At 43.0% G+C, this 17,559-nt stretch overlaps 1 protein-coding gene across 1 annotated transcript in view; it reads left to right on the top strand.

The window, feature by feature from the left end:
• dcp1a (decapping mRNA 1A) overlaps positions 1 to 17,559 on the top strand; it is a 131,342-nt gene that overhangs the window by 1,970 nt on the left and 111,813 nt on the right. The window lies entirely within an intron of this gene.

Raw genomic sequence — 17,559 nt, 5'->3', positions numbered from 1 at the left:
ATGCCCGAGCCACCTCAGCTGGCTCCTCTCAACGCGGAGGAGCAGCGGCTCGACTCTGAGTCCCTCCCGGATGACCGAGCTTCTCACCCTATCTAAGGGAGAGCCCGGACACCCTGCGGAGGAAGCTCATTTCGGCCGCTTGTATCCGGGATCTCGTTCTTTCGGTCACGACCCACAGCTCGTGACCATAGGTGAGGGTTGGAACGTAGATCGACCGGTAAATCGAGAGCTTTGCCTTTTGGCTCAGCTCTTTCTTCACCACGACGGACCGATACAGAGTCCGCATCACTGCAGACGCTGCACCGATCCGCCTGTCGATCTCCCGCTCCATCCCACCCTCACTCGTGAACAAGACCCCAAGATACTTGAACTCCTCCACTTGGGGCAGGATCTCATCCCCGACCTGAAGACGACACTCCACCCTTTTCCGACTGAGGACCATGGTCTCGGATTTGGAGGTGCTGATCCTCATCCCAGCCGCTTCACACTCGGCTGCGAACCGCTCCAGTGAGAGCTGAAGGCCCCGGCCTGATGAAGCCAACAGCACCACATCATCTGCAAAGAGCAGAGATGCAATGTTGAGGCCACCAAACCGGAACCCCTCCACGCCTCGGCTGCGCCTAGAAATTCTGTCCATAAAAGTTATGAACAGAATCGGTGACAAAGGGCAACCTTGGCGGAGTCCAACCCTCACCGGAAACGAATCCGACTTACTGCCGGCAATGCGGACCAAACTCTGGCAACGGTCGTACAGGGACCGAACAGCCCGTATCAAGGGGCCCGGCACCCCGTACTCCCGAAGCACCCCCCACAGAACTCCCCGAGGGACACGGTCGAACGCCTTCTCCAAATCCACAAAACACATGTGGACTGGTTGAGCGAACTCCCACGCACCCTCGAGGATCCTGCGGAGGGTGTAGAGCTGGTCCACTGTTCCACGGCCAGGACGAAAACCACACTGCTCCTCCTGAATCCGAGATTCGACCTCCCGACGGACCCTCCTCTCCAGCACCCCTGAATAGACCTTACCAGGGAGGCTGAGGAGTGTGATCCCTCTGTAGTTGGAACACACCCTCCGGTCCCCCTTCTTAAAAAGGGGGACCACCACCCCGGTCTGCCAATCCAGAGGCACTGTCCCCGATGTCCACGCGATGTTGTAGAGGCGTGTCAACCACGACAGCCCCCCAACATCCAGAGTCTTTAGGAACTCCGGGCGGATCTCATCCACCCCCGGGGCCCTGCCACCGAGGAGCTTTCCAACCACCTCAGTGACTTCGACCCCAGAGATAGGAGAGCCCACCCCAGAGTCCCAAGACTCTGCTTCCTCAAAAGGAGACGTGTTGGTGGAATTGAGGAGGTCTTCGAAGTATTCCCCCCACCGCTTCACGACGTCCCGAGTCGAGGTCAGCAGCACCCCATCGCCACTATAAACAGTGTTAACGGTGCACTGCTTTCCCCTCCTGAGACGCCGGATGGTGGACCAGAATTTCCTCGAAGCCGTCCGGAAGTCGTTTTCCATGGCCTCACCTAATTCCTCCCATGCCCGAGTTTTTGCCTCAGCAACCGCCGAAGCCGCGTTCCGCTTGGCCATCCGGTACCCGTCAGCTGCCTCCGGAGTCCGACAGGCCAAAAAGGCCCGATAGGACTCCTTCTTCAGCTTGACGGCATCCCTTACCGCTGGTGTCCACCAGCGGGTTCGAGGATTGCCGCCACGACAGGCACCGACCACCTTACGGCCACAGCTCCGATCGGCCGCCTCAACAATGGAGGCGCGGAACATGGCCCATTCGGACTCAATGTCCCCCGCCTCCCCCGAGACAAGGGAGAAGCTCTGCCGGAGGTGGGCATTGAAACTCTTTCTGACAGGGGATTCCGCCAGACGTTCCCAGCAAACCCTCACAATACGTTTGGGTCTGACAGGTCGGACCGGCATCTTCCCCCACCATCGGAGCCAACACACCACCAGGTGGTGATCAGTTGACAGCTCCGCCCCTCTCTTCACCCGAGTGTCCAAAACATGCGGCCGCAAATCCGATGACACGACTACAAAGTCGATCATCGAACTGCGGCCTAGGGTGTCCTGGTGCCAAGTGCACATATGGACACCCTTATGCTTGAACATGGTGTTCGTTATGGACAAACCGTGACGAGCACAGAAGTCCAATAACAGAACACCGCTCGGGTTCCGATCAGGGGGGCCGTTCCTCCCAATCACGCCCCTCCAGGTCTCACTGTCATTCTCCACGTGAGCGTTGAAGTCCCCCAGCAGGACGAGGGAGTCCCCAGAGGGAGCGCTCTCCAGCACACCCTCCAAGGACTCCAAAAAGGGTGGGTACTCTGAACTGCTGTTTGGTGCATATGCACAAACAACAGTCAGGACCCGTCCCCCCACCCGAAGGCGGAGGGAAGCAACCCTCTCGTCCACCGGGGTAAACCCCAACGTACAGGCGCCGAGCCGGGGGGCAATAAGTATGCCCACACCTGCTCTGCGCCTCACACCATGGGCAACTCCAGAGTGGAAGAGAGTCCAACCCCTCTCAAGAGGACTGGTACCAGAGCCCAAGCTGTGTGTGGAGGCGAGTCCGACTATGTCTAGTCGGAACTTCTCTGCCTCACACACCAGCTCGGGCTCCTTCCCTGCCAGAGAGGTGACATTCCATGTCCCAAGAGCCAGTTTCTGTAGCCGGGGGTCGGTCCGCCAAGGTCTCCTCCCTTGGCCGCCACCCAGCCTACACTGCACCCGACCCCTTTGGCCCCTCCCACCGGTGGTGAGCCCGTGGGAAGGGGGACCCACGTTGCCTCTTCGGGCTGTGCCCGGCCGGGCCCCATGGGTGCAGGCCCGGCCACCAGGCGCTCGCCAGCGAGCCCCGCCTCCAGGCCTGGCTCCAGAGGGGGGCCCCGGTGACCCGCGTCCGGGCGAGGGAAACGCTTCTCCAAATATCGTCGTCATCATAGGGGTCTTCTGAGCCGTTCTTAGTCTGGCCCCTCACCTAGGACCTGTTTGCCATGGGTGACCCTACCAGGGGCATAAAGCCCCAGACAACATAGCTCCTAGGGTCATTGGAACACGCAAACCCCTCCACCACGTTAAGGTACCGGCTCACGGAGGGGCCATTAAAGTACAGCATTTAATAAATGTTTGTGTATGACATTCAGAATATTTGGTCATATCAAACTAATGTGTTTTTTTTTTTCATTTTAAATTATGCCAGTAATTAACTGATTAGAAAAAGAGGAGGATGAGAGTGTGTAGTGGATCAAAAAATGTTGACGACGTCTTCATAACATTAAATGTCAAAAGAATTAACACATAAAGGGTGCTCTTCAAATTTGGCCGTCAAAAAATGTTAATGAAAAGGCTTTTTAATTAAGCAATTAATCGTGATTCATCAAAAATATAAGGTATTACCGGTAATCTGATTTTTAAAAATGCATCGTTTGACAGCTCTAATATATATGTATTTTGAGAACCGCTATTGCCGTTGATGTGGTCGCGGTTCACATAGCTAACTTGTCAAGGACTCAATCGCTACTGAATGCACCGTTTACTGTACAGTTAATTGGGGGCCCTTTTGCTCTTAGGCCTTGTTCAGGTCATCAGCCCCAAATTCGATTTTTGTCATATCCAGCTTGTATCTGTCTTGGTTTTTGGAAGTCTGCGCAGCAAAAATCACGTAGAATCTGATATACAATAGATGGGAGTGCTGCTATAATGCTATCATCGCACTTATGACCAATATTAGTCATAAGTGCGATGATTTGGTTTCTCCTAGCTCTATGCAGTGCAATATAAAAATGTCTACTGTATAATTACAACAATTTGCTTATTAGGGCCCGAGCAGCGACCGCTGCAAGGTCCCTATTGTTTTTGTAAAAATTATTATTATTAGGGCCCGAGCAGCGACTGCTGCGAGGTCCCTATTGTTTTTGTAAAAATTATTATTAGGGCCCGAGCAGCTACCGCTGCGAGGTCCCTATTGTTTTTCGATCGGATTATTAGGGCCCGAGCAGCGGCGGCGGCGGTGCCGCTGCGAGGCCCTATTGTTTTTGTAGGAATTCTTCTTCTTATTAGGGCCCGAGCAGCGGCGGTGCCGCTGCGAGGCCCTATTGTTTTTGTAGGAATTCTTCTTATTATTAGGGCCCGAGCAGCGGCGGCGGCGGTGCCGCTGCGAGGCCCTAGTGTTTTTGTAGGAATTCTTCTTATTATTATTAGGGCCCGAGCAGCGACCGCTGCGAGGTCCCTATTGTTCCTGAAGGAATTCTTCTTCTTCTTCTTCTTTTTCTTTGTTATTATTCTTTTCCGCAAACAACCACATTTTTGAGGCACTAAACATGAACGAAAACTCACCAAACTTTACATGCAGATCGGGCCTGGCGAAAAATTTTATATTTTAAAGTCGCCATACATGATAACAGAAAAATGGCTCTGTAGCGCCACCTACATAGGTTTAACGGATCCCTGTCCCGCTACGATTGTCCTATGGCTACGAAAATTGTGTGGCACCTGTAGCACATCCAGATGAACAAAAACCTCTTTGATATGTGTACCCTAAAATAGACAGGAAATGAGGTATGAGTATTTGAATGTCCAATTTTGGCCCATTTTTGCACATTTAAAGGGGTCATACTTTTGCCCGCTTCTCCTACACGGTTAAGCCGATTGACTTCAAACTTGGGCTGTACCATCTCAACACCTGGGACAACATCATGGTAAAAAATCTAAAGTTTTTGACATACTATATGACGGTGGCGGGGCATCAAATTTACAGTTTCAAAATTCTTACTTAACGAAGCATTGCCGGTGGTATGTTTAATCTAGAGCTACGAAAATTGGTACACATATGTAACAGACTATGATCTACAAAAAAGCCTGTTGGTGCCATATGCTAAACCTAACAGGAAGTCCGGCAGAGGCGAGGCATCAAATTTTGTGTTTCAAAATTCTTACTTAATGAAGCATTCCCGGCTGTACATTTCACCTAGAGTTACCAAAATTTGAAGACATATGTAACAGCCCTCAAGGTACAAAAAACTCTTTTTGAAACATATGCTAAACCGAACAGGAAGTCCGCCATTTTGATTTACTTTGGAACGTGTTGCCATTTTTTGGGCCATTTCATAGGGGTCTTATTTTAACGAACTCCTCCTACAGAGTTTATCCGATCATCTCCAAACTTGGTGTGATTCATCTTAAGATGTTGAAGATGAAAAGTTATTGAAAGCTTTTTATTTCGTCGCACGCTGTTGCCGTGGCATGCACAGTTTGCAAAGGAAAAAATTCCTTCTTAATGAAGCATTCCCAGTTGTACGAAGCAGCTAGAGCTACGAAAATTTGGAGACAAATGTAACAGCCCACGATGTACAAAAAAGTCTCTTGGTGCCATGTGCTAAACCCAACAGGAAGTCCGCCATTTTGATTTACGTTGGGATTTGTAGCCATTTTTTGTGGCCTTTTTTAGGGGTCATATTTTAACGAACTCCTCCTACAAAATTTATCCGACTGTCTTCAAACTTGGTGTGCTTCATCTTAAGATGTTTAAGATGCAAAGTTATCGAAAGTTATTTATTTTTTCGCATGCCGTTGTCATGGCGATGCATTGTTTGCCAAGTAAAATGCTGATTTTTTTTTTTGGTCTAAACATTTGCAAAAACTCATGAAACTTTACACACACATCAGGCTTGTCATAAGCGTGAATATTTTAGAGATTTCTTATTCAATTTGCAATAAATGGTTCAATAGCGCCCTCTAGACATTTTTATGAAGCTTTTGCAAATGTTTTGTGTTTTATGATTCAGCTAGATTTGTAAAAATTGGGATACCTATCAGCCTAAGACTTACAAAAAGGTTTCTAAAGCCATATGCTGAATCAAACAGGAAGTCTGCCATTTTTGGGGGTCTTTTATAGGGGTCATATTTTCAACAGAACTTATCAGATCGTCTTCATTCTTTGGCGTGTTTCATCTTAAGATATTTAAGATGAAAAGTTATTGAATGTTTTTATTTTGTCACAAGCCTTTGCTGTAGCCATGCATTGTTTGTGAAGAAAAATGCTTTTTTGAGAGTCTAAATATGGGCGAAAACTCACAAAACTTTGCACACACACCAGACCTGTCTGGAACATGAATATTTTATTTAGAGATTTGTTGTGCAATTTGTAATAAATGGCTCAATAGCGCCCTCTAGACATTTTTATGAAGTGTTTCCGATTATATGATACAGCTAGATGTGTGAATATTGGCAGGCATGCCTAATATATTCAAAAAGTATTCTATATAGCCATGTGCCAATCCATTTTGATTTTATTTTGTTAATTGTGCATCATTTTTGGCCTTTCCATGAAACTTTACAAACACAAAGCATGGCAAAAACGTTTACAATTTAGATGGTTTCCTATTTGACAGTACCCCAACATGCCACGACCCCGACGTGCAAATACCCCAACGTGGCCCGGGTTGCGAGGGCCCTTTATAGCTGCTCGCAGCTCTAGTTAGGGCCCGAGCAGCGGCGGCGGCGGTGCCGCTGCGAGGCCCTATTGTTTTTGTAGGAATTCTTCTTATTAGGGCCCGAGCAGCGGCGGCGGCGGTGCCGCTGCGAGGCCCTATTGTTTTTGTAGGAATTCTTCTTCTTATTATTGTTATTATTATTATTAGGGCCCGAGCAGCGGCGGCGGCGGTGCCGCTGCGAGGCCCTATTGTTTTTGTAGGAATTATTATTATTATTATTATTATTATTATTATTATTATTATTATTCTCCGCAAACAATCGCATTTTTGAGACGCTAAACGTGAACGAAAACTCACCAAACTTTACACGCACATCAGGCCTGGCGAAAAATTTGATATTTTAAAGTCGCCATACATGATAACAGAAAAATGGCTCCATAGCGCCACCTACATAGGTTAAACGGATCCCTGTCCCGCTACGATTGTCCTATGGCGACGAAAATTGTGTGGCACCCGTAGCACATCCAGATGAACAAAAACCTCTTTGATGTGTGTACCCTAAAATAGACAGAAAGTGAGGTATGATCATCTGAATGTCCAATTTTGGCCCAGTTTTGCACATTTACAGGGGTCATACTTTTGCCCGCTTCTCCTACACGGTTAACCCGATTGACTTCAAACTTGGGATGGACCATCTCAACACCTGGGACAACATCATTGTAAAAAATCTAAAGTTTTTGATATACTATATGACGGCGGCGACGCATCAAATTTAGAGTTTAAAAATTCTTACTTCACGAAGCATTGCCGGTTGTACGTTTAATCTAGAGCTACGAAAATTTGTACACATATGTAAAAGGCTATGACCTACAAAAAACTCTTTTTGAACCATATGCTAAACCTCACAGGAAGTCCGCCATTTTGATTTATTTTGGAACGTGTTGCCATTTTTTTGGCCATTTCATTGGGGTCTTATTTTAACGAACTCCTCCTACAGTGTTTATCCGATCATCTTCAAACTTGGTGTGATTCATCTTAAGATGTTGAAGATGAAAAGATATTGAAACCTTTGTATTTCGTCGCACGCTGTTGTCATGGCATGCACTGTTTGCAAAGGAAAAAAAATATCCTTAAAGAAGCATTCCCATTTGTACGAAGCAGCGAGAGCTACGAAAATTTGTAGACATATGTAACAGCCCAAGATGTACAAAAAAGTCTCTTGGTGCCCTGTGCTAAACCCAACAGGAAGTCCCCCAGGGGCCGGGCATCACATTTTGAGCTAAAAAACTCCTCTTTAACAAAGCATACCCGGCTGTACGTTTCACCTAGAGTTACCAAAATTTGTAGAGGTATATAACAGCCCTCGAGGTACAAAAAACTCTTTTTGAACCATATGCTAAACCTAACAGGACGTCCGCCATTTTGATTTACTTTGGAATGTGTTGCCATTTTTTGGGCCATTTCGTAGGGGTCTTATTTTAACGAACTCCTCCTACAGAGTTTATCCGATCATCTTCAAACTTGGTGTGACTCATCTTAAGATGTTGAGGATGAAAAGTTATTGAAAGCTCTTTATTTCGTCGCACGCTGTTGTCGTGGCATGCACTTTTTGCAAAGGAAAAAAATCCTTCTTAATGAAGCATTCCCAGTTGTACGAAGTAGCTAGAGCTACAAAAATTTGTAGACATATGTAACAGCCCACAATGTACAAAAAAGTCTCTTGGTGCCATGTGCTAAACCCAACAGGAAGTCCCCCAGGGGCCGGGCATCACATTTTGAGCTAGAAAACTCCTCTTTAACGAAGCATTCCCGGTTGTACGTTTCACCTAGCGCGATGATAATTTGCAGGCATACATAAGAGCCTACGATGTACAAAAAAGTCTCTTGGAACCATGTGCTAAACCAAACAGGAAGTCCGCCATTTTGATTTACGATGGGATTTGTTGCCATTTTTTGTGGCCTTTTTCAGGGGTCATATTTTAACGAACTCCTCGTACAAAGTTCATCCGACCGTCTTCAAACTTGGTGTCTTTCATCGTAAGATGTTTAAGATGCAAAGTTATCGCAAGTTTTATTTTGTCGCACGCTGCTGCTATAGCGATGCATTGTTTGCCAAGTAAAGTGCTGCTTTGTTTTTTTATCTGTACATGTGTGAAAACTCATGAAACTTTGCAAACACATCAGACTTGTCATGAACATGAATTTTTAGAGATTTATTGTGCAATTTGCAATAAATAGCGCCCTCTAGACATTTTTATGAAGTATTTCCGATTGTATGATTCTGCTAGATTTGTGAAAATTAGGACAGACCCCTATCAGCAGAATACCTACAAAAAAGTATTATGTAGCCATTTGCCAAACCAAAGAGGAAGTCCGCTATTTTGATTTTATTTTGGGAATTATACATCATTTTTGGCCTCTTTCATTAAACTTTGCACAAACAAGGCATGGAAAAAACTAACATTTTAAATGGTCCTTGTTCCATGTAACAGTACCCCAACGTGCCAGTACCCTGACGTGCAAGTAACCCAACGTTGTGCTCAATAGCGCCCTCTATGCATTTTTATGGAGCATTTCCAATTTTATGATTCAAGCGATACACAACTAAAGATGACTTGACCTAGATTTGTGAAAACTGGGAGGCATACCTATTAGCTTAAGACCTACAAAAAGTATTCTGTAGCCGTATGCTAAACCTAAAAGGAAGTCCGCCATTTTGAATTTATTTTGGGAATTGCACACCATCTTTGGCCTTTTGCACTCACAAAGCTTGTCAAAAACATTTTAGATGGTCCTTGTCCGATTTGACAGTACCCCAACGTGCCAGTACCCCGACGTGCAAGTACCCCAACGTGGCCCAGGTTGCGAGGGCCCTTTATAGCTGCTCGCAGCTCTAGTTATTATTATTATTCTCCGCAAACAATCGCATTTTTGAGACGCTAAACGTGAACGAAAACTCACCAAACTTTACACGCACATCAGGCCTGGCGAAAAATTTGATATTTTAAAGTCGCCATACATGATAACAGAAAAATGGCTCCATAGCGCCACCTACATAGGTTAAACGGATCCCTGTCCCGCCACGATTGACCTATGGAGACGAAAATTGTGTGGCACCCGTAGCACATCCAGATGAACAAAAACCTCTTTGATGTGTGTACCCTAAAATAGACAGAAAGTGAGGTATGATCATCTGAATGTCCAATTTTGGCCCAGTTTTGCACATTTACAGGGGTCATACTTTTGCCCGCTTCTCGTACACGGTTAACCCGATTGACTTCAAACTTGGGATGGACCATCTCAACACCTGGGACAACATCATTGTAAAAAATCTAAAGTTTTTGATATACTATATGATGGCGGCGACGCATCAAATTTAGAGTTTAAAAATTCTTACTTCACGAAGCATTGCCGGTTGTACGTTTAATCTGGAGCTATGAAAATTGGTACACATATGTAACAGGCTATGACCTACAAAAAACTCTTTTTGAACCATATGCTAAACCTCACAGGAAGTCCACCATTTTGATTTATTTTGGAACGTGTTGCCATTTTTTTGGCCATTTCATTAGGGTCTTATTTTAACGAACTCCTCCTACAGTGTTTATCCGATCATCTTCAAACTTGGTGTGATTCATCTTAAGATGTTGAAGATGAAAAGTTATTGAAAGCTTTGTATTTCGTCGCACGCTGTTGTCATGGCATGCACTGTTTGCAAAGGAAAAAAAATATCCTTAAAGAAGCATTCCCATTTGTACGAAGCAGCGAGAGCTACGAAAATTTGTTGACATATGTAACAGCCCAAGATGTACAAAAAAGTCTCTTGGTGCCCTGTGCTAAACCCAACAGGAAGTCCCCCAGGGGCCGGGCATCACATTTTGAGCTAAAAAACTCCTCTTTAACAAAGCATACCCGGCTGTATGTTTCACCTAGAGTTACCAAAATTTGTAGAGGTATATAACAGCCCTCGAGGTACAAAAAACTCTTTTTGTACCATATGCTAAACCGAACAGGAAGTCCGCCATTTTGATTTACTTTGGAACGTGTTGCCATATTTTGGGCCATTTCATAGGGGTCTTATTTTAACGAACTCCTCCTACAGAGTTTATCCGATCATCTCCAAACTTGGTGTGATTCATCTTAAAATGTTGAAGATGAAAAGTTATTGAAAGCTTTTTATTTCGTCGCACGCTGTTGCCGTGGCATGCACAGTTTGCAAAGGAAAAAAATTCCCTCTTAATGAAGCATTCCCAGTTGTACGAAGCAGCTAGAGCTACGAAAATTTGGAGACAAATTTAACAGCCCACGATGTACAAAAAAGTCTCTTGGTGCCATGTGCTAAACCCAACAGGAAGTCCCGTAGGGGCCGGTCATCACATTTTGAGGTAAAAAACTCCTCTTTAACGAAGCATTCCCGGTTGTACGTTTCACCTAGCGCTATGATAATTTGCAGGCATACATAAGTGCCCACGATGTACAAAAAAGTCTCTTGGAACCATATGCTAAACCAAACAGGAAGTCCGCCATTTTGATTTACGTTGGGATTTGTAGCCATTTTTTGTGGCCTTTTTCAGGGGTCATATTTTAACGAACTCCTCGTACAAAGTTCATCCGACCGTCTTCAAACTTGGTGTGTTTCATCTTAAGATGTTTAAGATACAAAGTTATCGGAAGTTATTTATTTTGTCGCACGCCGTTTCATGGCGATGGATTGTTTGCCAAGTAAAATGCTGCTTTTTTTTTTTTGGTCTAAACATGTGCAAAAACTCATGAAACTTTACACACACATCAGGCTTGTCATAAGCATGAATATTTTAGAGATTTCTTATTAAATTTGCAATAAATGCTTCAATAGCGCCCTCTAGACATTTTTATGAAGTCTTTCCGATTATATGATTCAGCTAGATGTGTGAATATTGGCAGGCATGCTTAATATATTCAAAAAGTATTCTATATAGCCATGTGCCAATCCATTTTGATTTTATTTTGTTAATTGTGCATCATTTTTGGCCTTTCCATGAAACTTTACAAACACAAAGCATGGCAAAAACGTTGAAAATTTAGATGGTTTCCTATTTGACAGTACCCCAACATGCCAGTACCCCGACGTGCAAATACCCCAACGTGGCCCGGGTTGCGAGGGCCCTTTATAGCTGCTCGCAGCTCTAGTTATTATTATTATTATTATTATTATTATTCTCCGCAAACAATCGCATTTTTGAGACGCTAAACGTGAACGAAAACTCACCAAACTTTACACACACATCAGGCCTGGCGAAAAATTTGATATTTTAAAGTCGCCATACATGATAACAGAAAAATGGCTCCATAGCGCCACCTACATAGGTTAAACGGATCCCTGTCCCGCTACGATTGTCCTATGGCGACGAAAATTGTGTGGCACCCGTAGCACATCCAGGTGAACAAAAACCTCTTTGATGTGTGTACCCTAAAATAGACAGAAAGTGAGGTATGATCATCTGAATGCCCAGTTTTGCACATTTACAGGGGTCATACTTTTGCCCGCTTCTCCTACACGGTTAACCCGATTGACTTCAAACTTGGGATGGACCATCTCAACACCTGGGACAACATCATTGTAAAAAAATCTAAAGTTTTTGATATACTATATGACGGCGGCGGTGCATCAAATTTAGAGTTTAAAAATTCTTACTTCACAAAGCATTGCCGGTTGTACATTTAATCTAGAGCTACGAAAATTGGTACACATATGTAACAGGCTATGACCTACAAAAAACTCTTTTTGAACCATATGCTAAACCTCACAGGAAGTCCACCATTTTGATTTATTTTGGAACGTGTTGCCATTTTTTTGGCCATGTCATTGGGGTCTTATTTTAACGAACTCCTCCTACAGTGTTTATCCGATCATCTTCAAACTTGGTGTGATTCATCTTAAGATGTTGAAGATGAAAAGTTATTGAAAGCTTTGTATTTCGTCGCACGCTGTTGTCATGGCATGCACTGTTTGCAAAGGAAAAAAATATATACTTAAAGAAGCATTCCCATTTGTACGAAGCAGCAAGAGCTACGAAAATTTGTAGACATATGTCACAGCCCATGATGTACAAAAAAGTCTCTTAGTGCCCTGTGCTAAACCCAACAGGAAGTCCCCCAGGGGCCGGGCATCACATTTTGAGCTAAAAAAACTCCTCTTTAACAAAGCATACCCGGCTGTACGTTTCACCTAGAGTTACCAAAATTTGTAGAGGTATATAACAGCCCTCGAGGTACAAAAAACTCTTTTTGAACCAAATGCTAAACCTAACAGGACGTCCGCCATTTTGATTTACTTTGGAATGTGTTGCCATTTTTTTGGGCCATTTCATAGGGGTCATATTTTATCCGATCATCTTCAAACTTGGTGTGATTCATCTTAAGATGTTGAAGATGAAAAGTTATTGAAAGCTTTGTATTTCGTCGCACGCTGTTGTCATGGCATGCACTGTTTTTAAAGGAAAAAAAATATCCTTAAAGAAGCATTCCCATTTGTACGAAGCAGCTAGAGCTACGAAAATTTGTAGACATATGTAACAGCCCAAGATGTACAAAAAAGTCTCTTGGTGCCCTGTGCTAAACCCAACAGGAAGTCCCCCAGGGACCGGGCATCACATTTTGAGCTAAAAAACTCCTCTTTAACAAAGCATACCCGGCTGTACGTTTCACATAGAGTTACCAACATTTGTAGAGGTATATAACAGCCCTCGAGGTACAAAAAACTCTTTTTGAACCATATGCTAAACCTAACAGGACGTCCGCCATTTTGTTTTACTTTGGAATGTGTTGCCATTTTTTTTGGCCATTTCATAGGGGTCATATTTTAACAAACTCCTCCTACGGAGTTTATCCGATCATCTTCAAACTTGGTGTGATTCATCTTAAGATGTTGAAAATGAAAAGTTATTGAAAGTTTTTTTATTTCGTCACACGCTGTTGTCGTGGCATGCACTTTTTGCAAAGGAAAAAAATCCTTCTTAATGAAGCATTCCCAGTTGTACGAAGCAGCTAGAGCGACGAAAAATTGTAGACATATGTAACAGCCCAGGATGTACAAAAAAGTCTCTTGGTGCCATGTGCTAAACCCAACAGGAAGTCCCCCAGGGGCCGGGCATCACATTTTGAGCTAAAAAACTCCTCTTTAACGAAGCATTCCCGGTTGTACGTTTCACCTAGCGCTATGATAATTTGCAGGCATACATAAGAGCCCATGATGTACAAAAAAGTCTCTTGGAACCATGTGCTAAACCAAACAGGAAGTCTGCCATTTTGATTTATGATGGGATTTGTTGCCATTTTTTGTGGCCTTTTTCAGGGGTCATATTTTAACGAACCACTCCTACAAAATTTATCCGACTGTCTTCAAACTTGGTGTGTTTCATCTTAAGATGTTTAAGATGCAAAGTAATCGAAAGTTTTTTATTTTGTAACACGCTGTTGCCATAGCAATGCATTGTTTGTCAAGTGCTGCTTTATTTTTTTTATACACATGAAAACTCATGAAACTTTGCAAACACATCAGACTTGTCATGAACATGAATTTTCAGAGATTTATTGTGCAATTTGCAATAAATAGCGCCCTCTAGACATTTTTATGAAGCATTTCCGATTGTATGATTATGCTAGACCTACAAAAAAGTATTATGTAGCCATTTGCCAAACCAAAGAGGAAGTCCGCTATTTTGATTTTATTTTGGGAATTATACATCATTTTTGGCCTTTTTCATTAAACTTTGCACAGACAAGGCATGGAAAAAACTAACATTTTAAATGGTCCTTGTTCCATGTAACAGTACCCCAACGTGCCAGTACCCTGACGTGCAAGTAACCCAACGTTGTGCTCAATAGCGCCCTCTATGCATTTTTATCGAGCATTTCCAATTGTATCAATCAATCAATCAACTTTATTTATATAGAACCTTTCATACATTTAAAATGCAACTCAAAGTGCTGGACATCCATAATGCAATAAAATAAAAGAAAGAAAAAGCCCCCCATCCCCATGATCGTACCCACAGACACACCCAAAACCCAACAAACACATGAAAACCACAACATGGCGGGGCACAGATGTACCCTGTAAGGAAAGGCACCCAGGAGGAGTTCATCCACAGTGAGATGGATGAAGACCAAGCATCCCTCTCACTGTGGAGGCTCCCCCATGAGAAAACACTGGAGCTAAAAATGTTATAACTACCAAATAAAAACATTTAAACACGATAGAAAAAATAAATAAATAAAAACAAAGCTACAAGACAATATAGATTAAAAATTAAATAAATAAAAGGGGATAAAAAAATAAAAATAATAATAAATAAAATAAAATAAAATAAAATAAAAATAAAAAAAGGTCAATCAAATGCCAAACTAAAAAAGTAAGTCTTAAGCCTCCTCTTAAAAACATAAATATTCTCTGCAGACCTGATGCTCTCTGGCAGGCCATTCCATAGGTGAGGACCATAGTGGCTAAAGGCAGCTTCACCATGTGTCTTGGTCCTCACCTTTGGAATAGTTAAAAGGCCGCTGCCAGAAGACCTCAGAGGCCGCGAGGGGTAATAGGGTAAAAGCAAGTCAGATAAATAAGATGGGCCAAGACCGTTAAGACATTTAAAAACTAATAAAAGCACCTTAAAATCAATCCTGAAACGCACGGGGAGCCAATGCAGCGATTTTAAAACTGGTGTAATGTGCTCCCGCCCTCCGGTCCCCGTCAGCACACGTGCAGCTGAGTTCTGAAGGAGCTGTAGGACTGAAATATTCTTTTTGGGAAGACCAGAGAGCAGGGAATTACAATAATCTAAACGACAAGAAATAAAAGCATGCATCAGCACCTCCATGTTGGCCTGTGAGAGAAACGGCCGGACTCTGGCAATATTCTTAAGATGGTAAAAACTAGGGGTGTGAATTGCCTAGTACCTGACGATTCGATTCGTATCACGATTCACAGGTCACGATTCGATTCGATACCGATTAATCCCGATACGAATTTATAAGTCGATTCTTGCGATTTTTTTCATTCAAATTTAGAAAATACTAATCAGTAAGCTTGTAGAGTGTAAGATTTATATGAAAATGTATTATTTATTTAGCTGAAATTTCAGTCTTATAGAGGTTGTAATCTGTTTCATGTTTAAACAGCATTAAAATAAAATATTAAGGCTTAATGTTCCGTTCATATAACATTCTTCCATGCCCAAGGTGTGAATCCTAAAAAAAAAAAAAAAAAAAAAATCGATTCTGCTGATTATTGAATCGATTCGAGAATCGCGCGATGTAGTATCGCGATATATCGCCGAATCGATTTTTTTTAACACCCCTAGTAAAAACCGATCTTGGCTACATTTTTAATATGAGGATTAAAAGTTAGCTCAGAGTCAAAAAGGACGCCCAAATTCTTTACACATTGCGTGGGTTTAAAATCTTGTAGTTTAGGTAAAAGTTTCTCTCTCTGACCTTCAGGACCGATGACTAAAACCTCTGTTTTGTCCTGGTTGAGCTGCAGGAAATTTTCTGCCATCCATGACTTAATATCTAAAATACAATTTAAAAGGGTATCAATAGGCCCCATGTCATCAGGTGACACGGCGATATACAGCTGTGTATCATCAGCGTAACTGTGGAAGTTGACGCCGTGTCTCCTGATGACTTCCCCAAGGGGAAGCATATAAAGATTAAAAAGTAATGGGCCTAAGATTGAGCCTTGGGGAACCCCACATTTAATTTCATGGGTTTCAGAGGAACATGTATCCATACTTACAAAGAAATATCGGTGTGTGAGATAGGAATAAAACCAGTTAAAAACTGTACCAGAGATGCCCACCAGGCTTCTAAGTCTGTTTAATAAAGTGTGGTGATCTACTGTATCAAAGGCAGCACTTAAATCCAGTAGCACCAAGACTGTAAGCTTTTTCATATCTTCATTACACCTGATATCATTTAAAATCTTTAAAAGGGCAGTCTCGGTACTGTGGTTCATCCTAAAACCAGACTATTTCTCTAAAATATTATTTGTATCTAAAAATGAATTCAATTGAATAAAAACAATTTTTTCTAAAATCTTACTTAAAAAGGGTAAGTTGGATATAGGTCGATAACTATTAAAACTGCTGGGGTCCAAATTGCTTTTCTTCAGAAGGGGCTTCACCACTGCCGTTTTAAAGGCGGCAGGAAAGACACCCGTCTGAAGAGAGCAATTGACTATAGTTAAAATCTGTTCCTCAAAAAATCCATAAAATGTCTTAAAAAGTGATGTGGGAATCGGATCTAAAAGGCAGGTTGTTGGGTTGACCTGGGAGAAAACTCGACCAAGTGTCCTTGCATCAACCAGGGTAAAACTTTCCAGTGATTCCTCAGGTAAAAGTGACTGTCCATATTTATTAAAAATTATATTTTGATCAACTAAAAGACTGGACCTAATGCCATCAATTTTACTTCTGAAGTGGTCTGCAAAGCCATCACAGAGAGTGTTTGATGGAGTCTGTATTGTATGATTCAAGCGATACACAACTAAAGATGACTTGACCAAGATTTATGAAAACTGGGAGGCATACCTATTAGCTTAAGACCTACAAAAGGTATTCTGTAGCCGTATGCTAAACCTAAAAGGAAGTCCACCATTTTGAATTTATTTTGGGAATTGCACACCATATTTTGCGTTTTGATTAAACTTTGCACACACAAGGCTTGTCAAAAACATTTTAGATGGTCCTTGTCCTATTTGACAGTACCCCAACGTGCCAGTACCCCGACGTGCAAGTACCCCAACGTGGCCCGGGTTGCGAGGGCCCTTTATAGCTGCTCGCAGCTCTAGTTATTCTTCTTTTTATTTGTTATTATTCTTTTCCGCAAACAATCACATTTTTGAGACACGAAACGTGAACGAAAACTCACCAAACTTTACACGCAGATCGGGCCTGGCGAAAAATTTGATATTTTAAAGTCGCCATACATGATAACAGAAAAATGGCTCTGTAGCGGCACCTACATAGCTTAAACGGATCCCTGTCCCGCTACGATTGTCCTACGGCTATGAAAATTGTGTGGCACCTGTAGCATATCCAGATGAACAAAAACCTCTTTGATAGTTGTACCCTAAAA

The sequence above is a fragment of the Festucalex cinctus genome, chromosome 2 (genome assembly GCF_051991245.1).
Source record: "Festucalex cinctus isolate MCC-2025b chromosome 2, RoL_Fcin_1.0, whole genome shotgun sequence".
NCBI lineage: Eukaryota > Metazoa > Chordata > Actinopteri > Syngnathiformes > Syngnathidae > Festucalex > Festucalex cinctus.
The sequence above is the reverse complement of the archived record's forward strand: the minus strand, read 5'-3'. Positions and strand labels throughout refer to the sequence as shown.